We start from the raw sequence: 20,875 nt of genomic DNA, 5'->3' as shown, positions 1-20,875 counted from the left end.
AGTTCTTTCTAATTCGGTTTCATCTTCTTCATCTTCATAGTCTTCAAGATGATCAAATTCTTCATGCTCTTCAAAACAAGGGACCTTTTCCTTCACTGTTAGCGAAGCATCAAATTGAGTCTGAAGCCTATTTCTATCCTTTGCATTGAAGCATTTGCCTCTTCCTGTTGAGTTGGCTCTTTGTGAACTCGATCATCCTCATTGGTCAGCACAAACACATCATTTTGTTCTTCTTTCCCTCTTCGACTACCTCGGTCGAAGTGGTGATCAACTCTGCAATGGCTGAAGGGGTCGTGGTTGCATCCCCCCCCCCCCCCAAAATCTATTGTGTCTGCTGTGCTCTTGATGTATCAATGACCTTCGACTTCTTTTTTGGTGGCATAGCTTCAGAATGTTTCGATCCCCACATATGGCACCAATTGTTGGGAACTAGTGTTCCCGAACAAAGTGATGGGCCTTTGAACCCTGGACTAATCCGAAGGCTAGAAGGAAACGTACACAAAGTATGGAAGCTTTCTCTGATATTAATGTAACATGTCCTATCAGTTACAATTTTATCCTATTTATACGATGTAACCAACCATTCCCTGTTACAATTTATGAGATTACTCCTCCAACTGCCACATTCTCGGCATATTTGTGGGTAATACGGTAATATCCTAAGTACACCCAGATTATTTACAGTCTTGCCCTTCATGGTCTTAGATTGCTAGCAACAATCCTCCCTTCGACCATGCCTTTGCCTTTCCATCCGTCTTCATGTTGGGACTTGGGCCTCCCTTCGCTCTGACTCTTGAAGGTATTTGCTCAGCAATACCTTCAGCATCCCTTCGGATGACTCCCTCACACCGAGCTCCAAAGGCCCAACGAAGGCTTCGCCCATCACACCTATTGGAACGGCTCATGTGTTGTCGAGAGTCCAAATGGTTCCTCTGACTTGCTAAAGCATTCCTGCAACATGACAGAGCCGCGAGATTTGTGAACTTTGTTAGTTTACGGTGGCCATAAAAGTCTTCGACCCAGTGTTCGAAGGGGGTCTGTGAGACCATTCCCCAATAGGCTGCATACCAATACAATAATAATGGTTGATTCTTAGACACATCAAATTCAGCTCGAGGATGAGCTAATGGTAATTAGGGAAATGATATAGGCGCAGAGAAGTAATTAGGGAAGGAATGAACTAGTTTCCTTTTAGGTTTTAGAATAATTAGATTTCAGGGTTGATAAGTTTGGCTACTATAACAACCATTGGCAAAGAACCCATTTTAAGCAATTGCACAAACCAAGCTCACGGCCTAAAGGACGGAGGGAACAAAAGTGAAAAATCCCTTTTACAAAACTAGAAATCACACAATATAAAATAGGAAAATTGGGAATAGTAAAATCTTTAATGCAAAATAGGAAATCATACATTGTAAAACAGGAAAACTGACAACTGCAAGATCTCTATTACAGAATAGGAAAACACTCATTATAAAACTGGAAAACTGACGAACAGAAAATCCCTATTTAATGCACTAGGTGTTAAATAGTATTTTTATATATATATAGCTCCGAGCGCATTAAATAAGAAATTTAACATGCGTCCAAGCGACACTAGTTCAACCCAGTCAGCAACCGACGCGCTCGCCCCCAACCATGCGTACAGCAATACAGACCGAAAAAATACATGTTCCCTAACCAGAAAATGTCCATGTATGCACGAAAAAATAGGCTTTCCTGTTTTATATTTTATGTATTCCTGTTTTATGACTTGTTTTTTTCCAGCTTTCTTATTTTATAATGTGTGTTTTTTGGTTTTTCGGTTTTTTATCAGGTGTTTTCCGGTTCCTTAATAGACTCTAACCCAGTTGGCCTTTAAATAACAGTTGTTTCCTCTCTCCCCCCTCTATTCTGCCCCCAAGTAAAGATCCAGGTTTGTAGCCAATGCTAGTGGGGTGATTTGAGAAGGTCGTGAATATTTTTATCTCGTAGCGCTCACTCGCCAACGTTCAACGATGAGCTGAGGCGTCGTCCATTGTCTCTGACACATTCGTGAATCTCTCCATCTCGATGTGCTCGCTCCCTGACGTTCAACAACGAGCCAAGTCGCCATTCATTGGCGCAAGCATGGTTGTACACGCAGAATCTCCATCAACACCTCCATCCAGTGCTCACACCTCTACAGTCTCCATCATCAACCCAATCGACGTACTTGGCAACAGAGGCATGGCAGGTGTGTGCACTGCTCGGCTGTGCCCACGTTGGAACTCAAAATCTTTTGTAGTACGGAAAGAGATCCGATGAATCATTTATTGTAATATTTTTCATTTTTGTTTGATTCTATTAGCAGGCCAAGGATTCATGTATGTGAGTGCATGAAATCTCCTTGTTTACATGATTATTTTCTTGATTAGCTAGAGATTGTCTACTCATGCTTGGTTAAGAAAAAATAAGTGTATTCAAAGCAGGGGCGGATCCAGAAAATCGTGTCACCAGCAGTAATCTTGCTAAAACTCTGGCATCATCTCATGTATAACAGTGATATTACTAGGATATTTTTCCAAGATCATTGGTGTCACAGGACACCAATGCTTACAATGTGGATCCACCCCTGATTCAAAGGACATGCCATTTATGGGTTTTGAGAAACAGACTTGAGAGGCATGGCACCAGCCAGGTGGTTCCAGGAAAGGGACCAGCACTGGTCCTTGGACCCATCAGGTGGCTGGAGGCAAGAAGGTAACTGGGAGGTGGTTTAATAGCTGAGGTCCAGGGCACGAGCAATCACCCTCAGCAGAAGCTATCACCTCTTGCTGCTCAATTAATGCCCGACCGACTCTAGTTTTCAGATCGGTCAGCCCACCAGGGTAGGCGCGACTGATTGTGGGCAGGAAACGATTGAGGATTACATAAATCTTTGGCTGAGCAAAAAACCTTACCACTGAATTGAGCACAGCAAATATGTATATAACTTCATGATGCTTAGAATCCATAGAACATTTATGCATGTTCCAAGCAGGTACCTGATGACAAATTCAAGGAAAAGTGAACTGACTACATGCCACATAGTGAATATGAGACTAAAATAGTTCCAACAATATATAGTAAAAAAATTACTACTTATGTGCTGAGGACTGGACAAGTTGCAAGTGAACTCAGCACAACAAAATAAAAAGTATAGATCCAGAGCTAGTGCATGGCAATAGATCCGGAATATCTACAAGTTACATGGAACCTAGGCCAGAAACAAATAAATGTAAGTACGAGCACCCTGACGATGGAAACGAAAGATTAACATCACATTAAAGAAGTATTCTATTCCGAGTTGTGTAGGGATCGGTGACGTTCTAAAAGGGACTAAATTAGAATATTTAAAACTATTTCGGCTTAAAAACAAGATAAGATAAATCTATATCAATTTCTATATAAATGTGCTCTAGGTTTATTAACTGTGTCTATTCTACCGATCAAAACGCTTACAACCTATCTAAGAAAGTAAATTGGAAGTAAGTAAATGTGGAAACATAAATAAGATAGAGAGAGCAAACTCGGCATAAAGATTTTTTTTCGTGGTATCGATGGCATGAATACCACCCCTAGTCCACGTTAGAGCTCCACAAAGGATATGCTCCCGGTTGGCACCCAGTCACGGCTCTTGAGCCACCAAGTCACAAAGATAAGGCCTCCACCCAGATGAGCCACCAAGCCACCAAGACAAGGTCTCACCACAGCCACCAAGCCACCAAGACAAGGTCTCACCACTAGCCTCTCTTCCGGTTCCTCACCACCGTGATCACTTCGGAGCTTGAGCCACCAAGGCAAGGGTCTTCGCGTCTCCGTACACGCTTCTCGTCACTGCTCCACACCAAATCGAAGGGTCAACAAGTTTCCCAGCGAGTCACCAAGACTCTAAAGTGTCAGCGTACCAAGAGATACAAGCTTGGATCACTCATTGATCCACTTTATAGGCAGCAATCACCTAGTAAAACACTCTCTAGGCCTATAAGCACTAATCACTCTCTAATCTTGTGCTTAATTGCCTAGGATGATCACTTTAAACGCTTTGGTAGCTTGGATGTCTTCTCAGGTTTATAAGGACTTTTCTGGACTCCAGCACCTTTAAATGGTCGAGTGGAGGGGTATTTTATAGCCTCAAACCCGCGCACTAGCCATTAACCCAACGTCTCTGAAAAGCTGTTAACACCAGATGATACTGTGAGAACAGTAGTACTAACACCGGATCATTCGATGAGTACACTCTCACAAACTAGCCACTGGAACCCCACTCAAACCACTGTGAACACCGGACACTCCGATGTATACTACAACATCATCACCGGATATTCCGGTGAGTATACCTTAGTCATCCGAGCCAATATCTTCTCTGTGTAAATTGCTCTGGTGCCTTCTCTGGTGCTTACCAATTTATCACCAGACTATACGATGAGCAATGCTCAGCTATCCGAGCCAAATGCAACCCTCTCTAGAAAATATGCTCCGGTGTACACATGACTTCGTCACCGGACCATCTGATGGCTTGAGCTTCGCCTGCCTCTTTGTACTGTTCATTGTCTGGTGCATTTGTCCGCTGTACTCTTGCTTCATCATCGGACTATCTGATGCCTTCAAAATGTTCTGGCTAGAACCAAATGCTTCGGTGTGTATTGCTTGTTGAACACCGGATCATCCGGCAGTCAGTTGATCTTCAACTTCAACTCTTGAAACTGGCTCTGCTGGAATTGCTCCGATGCTTCAGCCCATTTGACACCTGACCATCCGGTAAGGAAAAATTGCCTCTATCTATATACACTATTCATTATCCAGTGTGTCCAACACATTCAACATCGGACCATCCAGTGAGAACAGAACTCTTGGGACTTCTCCATTCATCCAAACTTTGTCCCTACTTCGGTGGCTTCTTCATGAATTGTATCTATGAGACCTACTAACATATATTCTTGACAAACATGTTAGTTCCATTGACTATGTTGTCATTAATCACTAAAATCACAAACATGACCTAATAGGGCTATTTTCCCTACAATCTCCCTCTTTTTGGTGATTGATAACAACACAACCAAAGTAAATAGCAAATAACAAATGATACCAAATGTAAAGATCATAAATGAGCATAAAGTCTTACCATATTGCTTGGATGCATGTTCTTACCAATTAGTTCCCCTTTGTTGTGGCTCTCCCTTTCTCTATTGCCACTATCTCCCTTGATCGAGCTATCCAAGAGCTTCTCTTTTGTCGATCTTATATTGCTTCTAGCATCTTCTTCTCTCCCTTTGTCAACTTTGGCATTCTTAGACCATCTTACTTGTTGCTACAATCTCCCTTACCTTGTTACTTGCTTCTTACTTTGGTCGTCCAAATTCTCCTCATTTGTCAATAATCCCCAAAAAGGACTATATGCATATGTTGAACTCAAGGAGAAAAACATTAGACCACATAGGAGAGAGCTTCACAAATCATGATCCAATTGAATGTATACCAATTGAATGGATATCACTACAAATGAATTATACCAATTGTAGAGTACGATACCAATTGTAAGTTATGAATCACATGGATCACAATTTATAAAACTCACATAATATAGTCTAAACTCCCACTATATGTGTTCATACATATGATGAGAATAAAACATATGCAAAACTAAACAATATATCAAGATAGGAAGTTTAAGCTATATTATGCATGGAGGTAACTTAAATGAACAAAGATTTGACAATAATACCAGTTGAAGCGTTTGAGCATTGTATACCTCCGGAGACATATTGATTGCTCTATGAGACTACAAAAGATATCACTAGCAACACATGTTACTCTTAAAATCACAACTCAGAGGATATACTCCCCCTAAATTTGTGCATACAAGTGTTGAATACTTGTGAACTTATACTTCATAATTTGAAAGAATTAATAAAGAGCAGGGTTCCCTATGTTTTATCGTCCCTTTTACTTTATTTTGTATACTTTTTATACTAGCATGCCTGCATATTATTAATCATACGCAGTAGGACATCTCTTTTAGGGAGTGTTCCTCTTCGCGAAACAAATTGTTTAATAATTTGAAAACAATTTATTGCATCTGTGTGCATTCAACAATCTAGAATGCTTGAAACAACAATTTAGGAGACCTACTTCAACAATTAGTGGAAACAAATTCAATAATTTACATTAAAATTGTTGAAACAATTCATTTCAAAAGTTGAGATAGTAAATTTGAATCATTGGCTAATTTTAAAATCATAAAAAAATAAAAATATATGGTTATTTACTTGTAGTATTAGTTGTGAAAATAACATATTGTTTAACAAATTTGCTTTATAATAATTATAAACAAATTGCTGACTGCGGATGGAATTTTGGCAAGACATGATTCATAATAAGTATATATGATAAAAAAATGCTTTCACAAGTCAAAGGAAAACCAGGAGATCCTCACTTCTGGGTTGGAATTAATGAAAGTGAAAAGCATTTTATTCAGCTATGGTTCCTTCAGCTTAAAGGATGGCTCAGGAATTAGATTCTAGGATGATCTTTGGTTAAGTAATTTGCTGCTAGAGGACCAATATTCAAACATATACGATGTTGTGCGCAACAAGCAAGAGTCGGTTGCTAAAGTAATGGAGTCATTCCCCATCAACTTATCCTTCAGGCAGGATCTAATTGGCACGTAATTGGTGGAATGGGACGAAATGGCAGCGCACCTCAGCAGTATCACATTATTTGAGGGATGAGATGAGTTCAGAAGGAGCTTAAACAATTTGGAAAGTATTCAGTCAAGTCTCTCTATAGGGCGCTTATGCAAGGGGGAGAGGTAATTCAGAACAGTCAAATATGGAAACTAAAAATTCCTCTAAAAATTAAAATCTTCCTTTGGTACATACACAAAGGAATGTTACTAACAAAAGTTAATTTAAGCAAAAGACAATGGCTAGGTGATCAGAAGTGGTGCTTTTGTCATAAATAGGAGACAATTAAGAACCTCTTCTTTGATTGTCGTTTCGCCCATTTTGCATGGTTCATAGTCCAAGTGGCATCAAATATTTACCAACCGCAAAGTGTACTCAATATATTTGGACATTGGCTTAAGGGGCTTAGTAAAAATTTGAAAGCTAAAATATTGGTGGTGGCAGCCACGTTTTGTTGGTCCCTATAGCTAAGCAGGATGAAATTATCTTTAACAAGAGGAGATCATTTTCTTCTTTGCAGTGTATTTTTACATGTACACAATGCCTCCGTTCGTGGTTTGTGCTATAGCAACAGGAACACTGCGAGTAGGTTTCTTCGGCTTGTACTCATTTGGAGAGAGTGGCTACAAAGCGCTTTACCTAGTTTGGATGACAGTCTAGATTGCACATCCAAGACTAATCATACACAACTACATAGTACCCATTCAGTGACGGTTCAAAAGGGGCCTTCATAGGCAATTTTGCATTCAGCAGTGAATGGTCGGCACTGAAAAGTCCGAACCAATCACTACCTATTGCACAACTAGCACTAAAAGTTGTTCCTGGAGCCAAAAATAAATAAAATGTCCGAACCAATCCCATCGCCGCTCAACACAATGCTCCCGCCATTACCCTGGCAGTTCCTCCGACCCCGTCCTTGCCGTAGCATCATGGACGAGCTTGTGGTTCTTGCCACCATCATGGACGAGCTCCCAGATCTAGACACACCCATGGATGATGACCTCTCCCTCGAGTCGTCATGGAAGATGATGACCTTGCCCCCTAATCCAATGGCACAGGGAGGACCAGGAGGCCATGGTGGTGTTCTTCTCGGCCTATTTTTGGTCCTGGCGGGGTCGCCTATGAAGCTCAGCTTCGCAAGCTCGACGTTGGAAGCAAACATTGGTGAGTGGCCCGAACCCGACCACACCCAGGTGGCAAGGGAGTTGGATGGCCCGCGGAGGGAGATGCAGGTGAGGGCGACCTTGGCGGCAGTGTGCTCAGCCTGATAGCAATTTGGGTGGAGCTTCTTTTGAGTGGTAGATATGGGGCTTGAAGAGGGGCTACTGTGAGGAGAGGGCAGATGAGAGGAGAGCTTGAGAGGGAAGAGACAAAGGGGATCGGAGTGAGAGAGAGAGAGAGGATTAGTAGAGAGGGGCACAGAGAGTTGTGAGCCAGACGTGATACTTCCGAGCCAAAAGCTTCATTTCGAGTACGAAACCTATATCATTGCTGATTTTTAATTTGAATCGGCAGTGGTAATGACTTATCGCTGCTAGTTGTTGTCTAAAATCAACAGTGATATTGATTTTTTTATGAACCGGCACTGATACTTCATTAGTGTTGGTTTTGGCCTAGCCGGCACTGATGACCCAGCATGGATGAACAGTTCTGTTGTAGTGATAATATCAGCAGAGATCTGTTGCCAATTTGTGTGGCTCTTTGTGGCTTTTGTCTTAAATACTTTGCTGTGTTTGTTTTTTAGTTTGGCTGCATGCATTATTAAGATGTAGAGGCTGAGGGGTGACTCTTATGTGGTTGTCTCATCTTGATGTAATAATGAGAGTTAATAAAACTTCCCTTTTCCAAACAATAGAAGAAGCCAAAATAGTAGTCCACCGAGAAGATCTCAAAACCTTAGAAAAGTCCCTGAAAAATGAAACCATGATAGTAATTTCAGATTGAAAACCTACTTTGCTATGATGGGGAAGGAGAAAGCCAAAACACTATAAATTGTTACCTGGTAGAAAGATCAAGTAACATGGAGGAGAAGAGGCACTACTACAGACCAGACATCAGTGTGGTTCAAAACCGCCATCAGTGACTATCAGTGCCAGGTATAGAATTGACACTAAAAATCAGCATCATTGTCGGTTCATAGATCCAACCTATAGTGATAGGTGTTTCCCGCCCTTTTCAAATTTTGGCATTTGCCGCCAATACCGTGCCCATTTTCATTTTTTTGTCGTTGCCGCCAATAGTGTATGGTATATTTATAGGCACGCACATATAAATTTAATTCACGAGATGTCAACTTTTATCACAGCATATATACACAAGCGCATATAAATTTAAGTCATAAAACATCAAGTCTCATCACAGTATATATACACTGCATACATGTCAAGTTTCATTACAACAAGGATAAAAAGTTTAAGGTTTCTTACTAATCGAAGGGTCTATCTGTCTTTTCTTGTTAGATGAAGCTAACGAGATTGACTAGCCAAGTTTATGGTACTCGTTGGTTGGTCTGATGACTTGGTCATTGATGAACCCAACAAGTTGTTCTTGAAGTGCATTGATTTCAAAAGGCAAGAGTCGATATGTGGCCAGCTTGAGGAGCTGCAATTTCAAGAATTGATCAATCCTCATGAACATGTATTGACCTAAAAATTAGTCATCAATATGTATTCCGCCTACCTCAGCATCAGTCACCTGGAGCGATGCATCTTCGATGAATCCATGCATGAATTCCATCACATAATAAGCACATAAATTGTTGTATGGGCCCTGCTTCCTACAAGGAAAGTCGTATCGGACTATCCATTCTTTTGCGTATGGCCGGTGTCTAACACTCTTCTTGATGTATCGTGTGTACACTCTGTATGTTTGTGATTATTACCATAAGTAGACTTAGATTCAATCAAATCAAATATTACAAGAGCAATAATGAAATGGTCGAGTTTACCTTTGTAGCAAGTTAATGACGGGTTGATAGGTTTCTTTTGGATTATTTTGTGTCTCCAAGACGATCTTGCTAATGTCTGGCTGGATGATCACGAGGATCCAGTGAAAACTGCATATAGGTCACCATAGGTTACTTGGTCCTAATTTCTAATGTTGTATTGCTCAAAAATAATAGAACATTCATGAAGGAAAACACATAACCCAAGTGGTAGGGTAAAAGTATGTATTTCTTCAATTGTAGCTCCAGAATACACACCAACGCATAGTCCTCGGTTTCTTTTGGTATGCTTTGGATCGTTGTCGGGTTCACTTTATGTGGGTCGATGAACCCAACATGGTGGATGTCATCCGTCCTGCATTTGTGTACCTCCATTCTACACAAGAAATAAGTTAATACATTGAATCTAATGGTATAAAAAAATATACTGTGAATTATGCGTATATGACACTTAGAGAGTCAAGCAACTCATGATAGATACGTCGAGGGCATCTTGTTGGTACACTCGATTCATTTCCTCAAATAATACAAAAATAGTGACATCCCCATGGAGGATATCTCAATGCTTGTATCTAGCATCGAACATTTGTCTACCCTTGACTCCTTCATGTACCACGCATGGAATTTCCAAAGTTGAAATGTTAGGTTGTTCCACATGTCTAGCGTGACCAACAATTTACCCAGCTTAAATTTCTATCTCTTGGTGGCTTTTGGTGCTAAGGAGTCATCTAGAAGTTGCTCTCTTGTCATTTTGTATTCTTCAAGAAATCTTTCTAAATTTTGTTGTTGTACTACCTGTTCGAGTTTAGACTCCTTTAAGTATTTCTTGCTATTGATGCGCGCGTAATATGATTTATGCTTAAACTCAACAGGTGTGGCCATTCAAAAGCTTCTGTGTTTCTGCATAGATTGGCATTTTCTTCATAGGCTCTGGCTTTTATAAGAATTTCTTGACACTCGTGTCCACTTTCACTCTATTTTCCTCTTCAGTTTATTCATAAGGCAACTTCTCAGGTGCTGCCACCTTCTTGAGTGGCCTTTGCTTCTGGGATGAAGTCATTTTTGAGATGAACTCAAATTCTTAGATTTTGCACATGATATCGCCTTTCGAGGGGGAGGAGTTGGCTCTCTTGGTGGTAGTGGTGGCAACTTCCGAGGGGGAAGAGTTAGCCCTCTTGTTGGCAGTGGTGGTGACTTCCGTGGGGGAGGAGCTGGCTCTCTTGGTGGCTCTGGTGGCGATCTCGGTGGGGGGGGGGAGTTGGAGATCCTCTTGGAGATGGTTGTGATGGCGATGACAGTGGAGAAGTCAGAGATTTTTTGGGTGGTGGGAAGGCTCTTGGTGGGTTCGACTCCACATCAAACAACTCATCTGTCTCTTCTTCAAACACGATGTTGCGTTTGTTCCACAGAACAAAACCACCTATGTTTGATTCGAGCCTCTTGGAACCCATCTCTCTAGGGTAATCCATATCAATCTTACGATATAGCCTTCGAACAAAGTCCACGTGGACCTTGGCGTATCCCTATGGTATCGATAAATCATTGAAGAGAGCCCTTCCACTCATTGATCAACCTGGCCCATAGCCACCATGGTGATAATGTTCGAGGTGGGCATGAAAAGCTTGCACACTTTGCTTTCTCTGATGTTGTCCATGGGGTAACAGGTCAATTCTTCTTCTGGAAACCCCGTGGATGCGAAGCTGCTTCGACTACCACCAGGACTCAAAACATTATCTTCGACTTGATGCTGTCTATTTCTTTGCTAAAGTGCTTCTTTGATTTTGGCGTCTATCATCTGTCGCTCTTGTACAAGTTCTTGACATACTAAAGCCAACACCTCTTCCAATTCTTCACTTCTTCTTTTCTGACTCCTGTAACTTTTAGCATCTTGTGGGAATCCCTCTTTCCAAGGTACCACACCCTTACCTCTGGTGCAACCTGGGTGCTCCTTGGTTTGCAGTGCCAAAGTTAGCTAGTCTTTCTCCCTTTTTAGCCTAAAAGAGCCTTGGGAAGACTGGGTGTGGGCATCTGTAATTCTTTGGATCACTTCCTGTTCTTTGTCACTTTTGAATATTAGGTTTCCCTCTGCCACAAAAGTCACCCCTCTCACATACAAATAGTGATTCCCTCGTTCAATCCACTCAATGTCTTCCCACTCGTCATGTTTGCTCACGTACTCACGCGAGTTAGTTCTATAAGGGTATAAGTTCTTGTGGGAATTGACCATTGTTGGGGAAATAGACCACCCTAAGGATAATGGTTGATGATCGCCATCAAAGGTCCCTCCTACGCCTTCGGTCTCCGGACCTTCAGCAGGAGGCCCTACTTCCGGAGACGCAGGCCCTTTCAAACCACCTCTCCGGTACGTACATGGCCTTCTGAAGACTCGAAGCTATAGCAAGTCCTTCCAAAGCCTTCGGCCTCCGGACCCTCAGTAGGAGGCCTGGCCCTTGGAGGCTGCGGACCCCTTCGGTCCACCCTTCCGATGCTCATACGACCTTTCGAAGCCTAATAATGCAACTGACCTCTAGAGATAATAAGGTGATGGGCGATTAATACCGGTGCAAGTGGTGCTTATCTTGACACTCCAGTGTGATGAAAGTCGTCCTGACACCCCGGTAGAGTGGCACTGGGCCGCAATTGATGACCGGCTCACCCCTCAGGGGACAAGCACCACAATAGTTACCATGATAAATATTTATCTTCTATGTAGGGTAAAAAGTAGTTATCCAGGATAAGGCCCGGTAATTCGACCAGGTCCTAGATATTTGTACGTCGTGATAACTTGTACACTAAGCTACGTACCACCCTATAAATAGGGGGTCGTGGTCATCTAGGAAAAGAGGTCACAAGGAGAACGCTCAGGGAAGCACACATTACATAGAGGTGTCCAAGCACTAAACCACGTTGTGATACTCCCCCCAGAATGATCCATTTTTCTACTATCAATATTTTTGTGGTGTTCCTTCCTCTCAAACTTCATCTCCAAGCTTGATCCTCCTCCTTAGAAGAAATTCTCGCCGTACTTGCTAGGGCAAGACAATCTCTTGCTCCAACCGCACGCCGTCCGTGGGGATTCGAACACAGAAGTGCTAAAGAGAGGTAGAAATCCACCAAAAAAACTACCAATGCGCTAGCCGCCATATCCACCGTTGCAACCATGCAACCATATGCGTGGCTGTCTCAGCCTTGCACACCGTGTGCACCCTCCAGCCCCGCTACCGTATGGGATAGCGTTCCTCCAGCCTTGTCCCAGCACTAGGAGAGGTCACGGTTGAGGTTGCAGCCAAGCAGGCCGCTTTCCAGTGGTTCTAGGCAGTCGAACCCAGGGATGGTCACGCTTGGGCTTGGTCCCAAAATATCTCCTTCGACAACACCTGGGATACCCCGGGCGAGCTAACATCTTCGGAGAATCTGTCCACCCAACGTCCTCCTCAGGCCCCTCCGGCAAAAGAGGGTTCCGAGAAGCCGCAAGGCTCCGGAGTGTGTAGACCCCGCCAGCACCCCCGACGCAGCCCTCGTGACGCCAACCGTGCATAGGAAACCACAAGTCCACCTCGACCAGGGAGGCATAGTCGGAGCCACTTCAGCTTCGAAAAGTGGTTCACTGGACGACCTTGACGGTCTCCCTAAAGGAAAGGAGGCCCTAAGGAAACTACAGGCTCTGGGGCACATGGCCCCCGGCATTGACCTCAATGTCAACCACAAGCTCCGGTACCTTCGGAGGCATATGGGTGCATCCTGCATGGACCAGGGTGCGGCCACAACACCAACGACTGCCGAACCCTCACGACCTTCCGGGAGGAGTACCTCGGAAGACAAGCAGGATACCTGGCCACAGAGGGAACCAGCGAAGGACGGCACAGGGGTCAGAAGCCTGGGGCAAACTCCTGGGCAAATCCCTGGCCCTCTGACCCCCCTCCGTTGTCACCAACTCTGCCACCGATGGTGCAATATCCCAGTAACGAGGACTGAGTGGGAGAACATCATCGCTAGGCTCCAGACGGATTACCTCCAAAGCTGAGCAATAGCTAAGGGCCGAGGGGGTCGAGGATCACCTCTCCCGACTAGCCTTCGGCTCCACCTCCGACACATCGTCACTAGGCTCCGGACGGATTACCTTCGGAGCCGGGCAATGGCTAAGGGTCGAGGGGGTCGAGGACCACCTCTCCCGACTAGCCTTCGGCTCCACCTCCAACACACCGTCGCCAAGCTCCAGACGGATTACCTCCGGAGCCAAGCAATGGCTAAGGGCTAAGGGGGTCGAGGACCACCTCTCCCGGCCTATCCGTAGGCTTCAAAGCCTTTAAGCCTCATAATAGAGGCCATATTGTGGCAAAGGTACACCCACTATTACCTATCGATAGTTTACCTAGCTGGTTTATCTTTTGTACAGTAAGATCAAAATATGTTGGAGGCCTCCAACCTTACTGCTAGAAGTTTTTACAACAGATAGCCACTAGGTAGAAATGGTAAATCTAGATTACATCCCTAATTAGTAGTAAGCAGTAGAACTTAAGTTACATCTTCATTCGGCATGAGTTATGAGTAGTCGTCTGACCTACCTTATACTACAATTAGTTGCTTATTGCCAACAGTAGACTGCAAAACTTAACTAGTACATAACCATGCAAAAACCCACGTACCATAGACGCAGCATGCCTAAATCATCTGAAAGGCAAGACTGCCTAGGTTTCCTAGAAGGTATCGCATAGTCTCGGTAGACAGTTGGCCCACACGCCTGCAGCTGCGCTGCATGCCTAGGCCACCCGGAAGGCAGATTATGCAAAGGTGTCCTGGAAGGCATTGCATAGCCTCGGTAGTGTCGAAGCCACGACCTAGGGCATGTCCTCGGAGGTGGAGATGCGGTGCTCTAAGGAATGTTGTCGCAAGGAATCCTCGTTGCATGACATGCCTACACACCGCGGGCACAGCAAGCCTAGTTCACCACGAAGTCATCAAGCCTAGGTTTCCTGGAAGGAGTTGCATAGCCTCAATAGTGGGTAGATGCCAGTTATCAAGGGACTTCCTTGGTAATATAGTTGCCGCGCTCTCGAAGGACTTCTTCAAGAGGCGTGACACGCCGAAGCACCTGTAAGCATTACTTACCTAAACCTAAAGTCACCTAAAAAGGTTTCCCAGAGGGTAGGCTTTGCCTTGGTAGGCAGTGGAGCCCACACACCTGCAGCAACGCAGCATGCCTAGGTGTCCTAGAAGGCATTGCATAGCCTCGGAAGTGTGGACATCACATATCAATGGATAACCTTGATGTGAGGATGCGGTGCTCTGAGGAATACTATCATAAGGAATCCTCGTTGCACGACATGCTTATATACCGCGAGCGCAGTATGACTAGATCACCGCGAAGGCATCAAGTCTAGGTTTCCTGGAAGGTATTGCATAGCATCAGTCATATAAATGCCACGCACTAGGGCACACCCTTGGAGGACAGTGTTGCGGTGCACCCGGGGCGTTTTCTCGGGAGTACGACAAGCCTACAAACCGCAGGCATAGCATGCCTAGGTCACCTAGAAGGCAAGACTGCCTAGGTTTCCTGTAAGGTATTGCGTAGCTCCGATAGTGTGAAGAGCCTTCGGCATTAATACATACCAAAGGGGATACAAAACCTCCGGCAAAAAATGGAGAGACCTACAAAACCTCCAGCAAAAACGAAGAATCTTACAAAACCTCCGGCAAAAATGGAGAGACCTACAAAACCTCTGAAAAAAATGGAGAGTCCTAAGAAACCTCTAAGAAAAATAGAGAATCTTACAAAACCTCTGCCAAAAATGGAGAGACCTGCAAAACCTCCAGTAAAAATAGAGAGCCCTAAACAACCTCCGACAAAAACGGAGAGCCCTACAAAACCTCTGGCAAAAATAGAGATTCTTACAAAACCTCCGGAAAAAATGGAGAGACCTACAAAACCTCCGGCAAAAATGGAGAGTTCTACAAAACCTCCAACAAAAACGAAGAGCCCTACAAAATCTCCGGCAAAAACAGAGAGACTTACAAAACCTTCGCAAAAACGGAGAGTCCTGTGAAAGCTCCGGCAAAAACGGAGAGTTTTACAAAGCCTCCAGCAAAAAATGGAGAGTCTTACAAAGCCTCTGACAAAAATAGAGAGACTTCCAAAGAACTCCAGGAGACAGAGCGTCTTACAAAAAAACCTCCGTCAAAACGGAGAGTCCTACTAAACCTCCGGCAAAAACGGAGAATCCTCCAAAACCTCCGCAAGATGGAGAGTCTTACAAAACCTCCGCCAAAACGGAGAGACTTCCAAAACCTCCGCAAGACAGAGAGTCTTACAAAAGCTCCGCGGGATGAAGAGCCTTGCAAAAACCTCTGCAAGACGAAGAGTCTTAAAAACCCCCGCAAATGGGGATGTCTTCCAAAAAACCTCCGCCAGATGGAGAGGTTCTAAAAGGACCTATGCGCAACACAAACCACTATGTCACAACCTCATAACTTTTGGTGTCTCCTAGATTATTGCTTGGACTACTTGTGCAACAAAGGATGGAGAGCATGCCATCAAGAGGTACCCAAGTAGCATGCTTCAAAGAAGCAGGCATATTTCAAGTTCAGATAGAATGAAAAGAAGCTGCTCCATCCAGTATTGTAGGCAAGAGTACGAAAGTTAGCTGTCTCGGTCGTTCTGGTAGCTAAAATCTTGAACATTTGTACACGAACATGGGAAAATCTATCAAAGGAAGCATCATTAAGTACATGATTATTCCTGGCTTGCCTATCAAACAGATATTTGCCCAATTTTTCCTAAGTTCGAAATGATCCATTGCAAATGAAAGAATGGATGATAATCAATCAGGTAAGTAGAACATCTTAGAATTTGACGTAAATTGGAATTATCATAATTACATATCCAAAAAAAATGTTGGATTGTGTTGAGGAAAGATCTTAAATATAAAAGTAATGACATCAATTTAAGATCACCACTTCCTCATCAGAACATGAACCCAAAGATTTTTTTTTTCACTCATGCATACCTCTTTACGGAAAATAAAAAATCAAAAGATTCAAATGTTTTTTTAATTGATTAGTTAGGTGTCGACCACACTAAAAATATGCAAATCATAACCCATATTCAATGACTTGTAAGGATTACACAATTTTGAAACAACATATAACATGTTGCATATTGCACTATAAGACATTGGAAACGAGTTATCAGCAGCAGCCAGCCCTTTAGATTCTCACGTGCTATTTATTCTTTGCTTTGTAGGTTTAGAACAACAAATCATCCTTTTTAATGCATGAAATACCTGGTCGGCTGACACTACAGAATTTGTTCAAGAAGTAGAATGCATGATAGTGTTTTGACAACCATTAATCTATGATGAAAATAGGGTAAATGACATCGAATACTAAACTCATATGCTTGTTTATTATGCCAGTATGTAAGCCCTACTAAGTGGACTCATCCTTATGGGCAAATATTTCTCTGGAGCTCTGCATTCAAATTATTATCTTTTGTAGTTACTCAAGTAAGAAAATTCAGAGCACCAGATTGAAGTCCACCTCATTCATTGGTCCTAGGTTATGATCTTTGAAAGCGCTGAATCATGACATAAGAAGTCAAAATTGTAAAATGAAACACACAAATAAAGGTAACATGAAATTTTCCACAATAGACACTTTCATAAAGCCAAGTTCAGGTGTACGTTACAATAATAGGACAAAATTAAACTGTTGTATGAGACAGATGGTTTAGAGCAGGGAATGAAGATTAACATGCTAGAAAGGAACCTAGTTAGCTGTTTCAGGAAGCACAACATAGCTCCTACTCTTGTGCACATACCAAGTTGTCTCATATTTATTATCATGGTTTAACTAATAAATCTACAACACACAAACCAGTTGACCTTTCAGTGCCAAACAAACCATATTATCCATAAGTCATTTACGATAAGCCTTCCAATACAACCTTATTATCACTTTCACATATCCAACAATCATTGAAGGATAACATATTAATACAAATAAATTTAGACAGTTGTACATTTATTGGTGTTCATAATCATGCACTCCAATCAATTAAATCTGAGATAACTATCAGGCTTGTCTAATTAATAGCCATTCCCAAAACTAGTGTCATTGTCCATGATCCATATAACTTAGCCACCTATGTCAAACTAACACCTCAGCATGATGGGATTATTGAAGTACATACAATTCAAATTTCGCTTACGGGATTATCTCCACCTATGTCATTCCCTATTCTTTGCACCAATAAAATTATCTCCACTTGAAGTACATACAATTCAAATTTTGCTTGCGGGATTATTGAAGCCTATGCTGGTGTTGATGGTGAGGAGGTAGATCTCGTCGACGGGGAGGAGCACGGCCGGAATCTTGGGGTAGGAGCGAGGCCGGGGTCGTCGAGGTCATCATGGTGAGGCGACCATCATGGGGAGGGGAGCGGGCACGGGCCGGACGGTGTCGGGGCTGTGGGATCCGGGCGACATCGGGGCAGCGGCTGCTAAGGTTAGGATGGTAGTGGATGGAGAGGGCATGCAGGCATGGGCGAATGGCATCGAGGCGGCGACTGCCGAGGCTAGGACAGCAACGGACAGTGAGGGCGGGGTTGCGGGATCCGAGCAGTGTCAGGGCGGCAGCTACTGAGGTCAGGGCGGTGGCGGACGGTGAGGGGTCACAGGTACAAGCGGACGGTGTCGGGGCAGAGCGCAGAGGAAGCGGTGAAGCAGGGCTAAATGGAACAATCGAGGCTAAGTGTTGGCTATATGGATAAGGAATCAGTGCCGGTTCTAGGTACAAACTAGTACTGATATATGTATCAGTGCCAGTTATTACTTAGAATCGGCACTGATAATTTTTTCCTAGGAAATATTCTTCTATTACATATTCCATATGCATATATTTAATACATGTCCTTAATACAATCTTGTATGTTATGTCACATTCTTGTATTATATATTTTTGTTACATAAGGCAATGTGTATAGTTAATAAAAAATTAAGCTTCTTAATTAATATATGCCCTAAATATAAATTAAAGCATATTATTATTCCATATATGCCCTCTAAGACGTATAAAGCTTGAAGATGTAGAAAGCAAGCATAGATACATAGTGTACTATCTTAGATTGGTAATTAGTGTTGTAGCACATAGAAATAGGGGACACTTTTCGATACAAATTAAGGTTTATCCTAAATTATGAGGTCCCCAATGAATGGGCAACACTTTTCGAAACATATTAAAGCTAATCCTAAATTTATACAAATACATGAAAGCTGCTTTCATTAAATGATTAATGCTTTGTTATGGTTGTGGCGTATGTAGGTAGCTTTCTCAGTGTCATCAATGACAGGTAGTTCGACATTCTCTCCAAAAGGAGGTAGATTATCGAATTTATCGTAGTTTTCTTCGTCGACAACATCCTCAACACCGATAATCTTTCTTTTTCCTTGAAGAACCACGTGACGCTCCTCCTTATTAGCTGGGTCCGGGTCCTTTACATAGAGGACCTGTGCAACATCCTTGGCAAGCATGAATGTTTCTTCTCTGTATCCAACGAGTTTGAGGTCTACGGTAGTCATACCATACTTGTCGACCTTGACTCTCCCTGGGAGTCTGACCCATTGGCACCAAAACAGAGGGACCATCAACTCGCCATATTCAAGCTCCCAAATCAACTATATGAATCCATAGTAGGTCTCTCTATTGTCAGCGCGATCATAGAGCATCGTCGATATCCTTACCCATCATGTGTTTACGTAACCAATTACCGAAATTATCTTTGAGCTCTCTTGCCATCCGATCCTCTGACTTCGTTGGATTTGTGGAGCGTAGCATGCTCACATGCATACTGACATACGGGCCCACTACAACTGATTATTGTAGAATTGCGAAATGTGCTTGCGTGAATGAAACATGATCTTTGATATGGATTAAAGTATGACCTATCATCCCTTTCCCTTTTAGCCTCCCCTCATAGCGAGATATAGGCATACCAATAACGTTCAGTTTCATGTACTCAATGCAAAACTCAATAACCTCCTCCGTAGTCCACCCTTAGACAATGCAACCTTCTAGGTGACCTCAGTTATGAACATATTTCTTCATAATCCCTTTGAATCTTTCAAAAGGATATATCTGATGCAGAAACAAGGGGCCAAGGCTCTTTATCTCACCCACAATGTGAACAATTAGATGGGGCATTATATCAAAAAATATTGGAGAGAAAATAATCTCAAACTGGCATATAATATAGACCACGTCTTCCTACAACTTTGTTAGTTTGTTCAAATCAATGACCTTTTGTGAAATTGCGTTGAAGAACGAACACAACTTTATGATTGGGTCTCGGACCTTATCCGGCAGAATACCTCTAATTGCAACTAGTAGCATCTGCATCATCATCATATGACAATTATGAGACTTCATGCTAACTAACTTCTTAGCTTTCATGGTAACTAAGCTCCTCATGTTGGAGAAGTAATCAGTCGGAACTTTGACATCATGCAAGCAGCTACACTGGCTGATCTTCTCTTCCTTGCTTATAGTGTAGCAATCTATGGAAAGTTCCTTTTTGCCGTTGTCTAATTGTATGTAATGTAGGTCCTTCCTGAGGTTCATTTCTTCCAGGTATAGCCATGCATTTAGTGTACCATTTGTTTTGCCAGATATGTCTAGTAAGGTACTAATCAAGCTATCAAACACATTCTTCTCTACTTTCATGACATCGATTGCGTGTCGGACCATAAGATATTTTCAATAACATAGCAACCAAAATATTGATATCTTTTTTCACATAGAAGCATGTTGCTCTTATATTCTTGCGGTATGGGTGATCCAGGAAAAGAAACCTATGGTGACCCATGAAGATTATTTTTTGACTATTCGTCAGCCACCTCCCCCCCCCCCTATTTTCTCCAAGCACTAAACACATCCATTGTACCCTTTTACAGTCTGCCCTGATAAGTTACCAAGAACAAGCCAATCTGAGATCGTTACAAATAGCATTACGTGTAGGGTGAAATTCTCACATTTGTACTCATCTCATACCTGTACACCATATTTCCACAGTACAAGAAGATCTTCAACCAATGGTCTGGTGTACATTGATATCATTGCCTAGTTGATTTGGGCCACTAATCAACAAAGGCATCATAAGGTACTTCTGCTTCATGCACGTTCAAGGTGGAAGGTTGTAGATACAGAGAGTCATGAGCCAAGTGCTATGAGTACTTCTCGCGTTACCGAAAGG

This window comes from Phragmites australis, chromosome 21, assembly GCF_958298935.1.
Source record: "Phragmites australis chromosome 21, lpPhrAust1.1, whole genome shotgun sequence".
Taxonomy (NCBI): Eukaryota; Viridiplantae; Streptophyta; class Magnoliopsida; order Poales; family Poaceae; genus Phragmites; species Phragmites australis.
Note: the sequence above shows the minus strand (reverse complement) of the source record.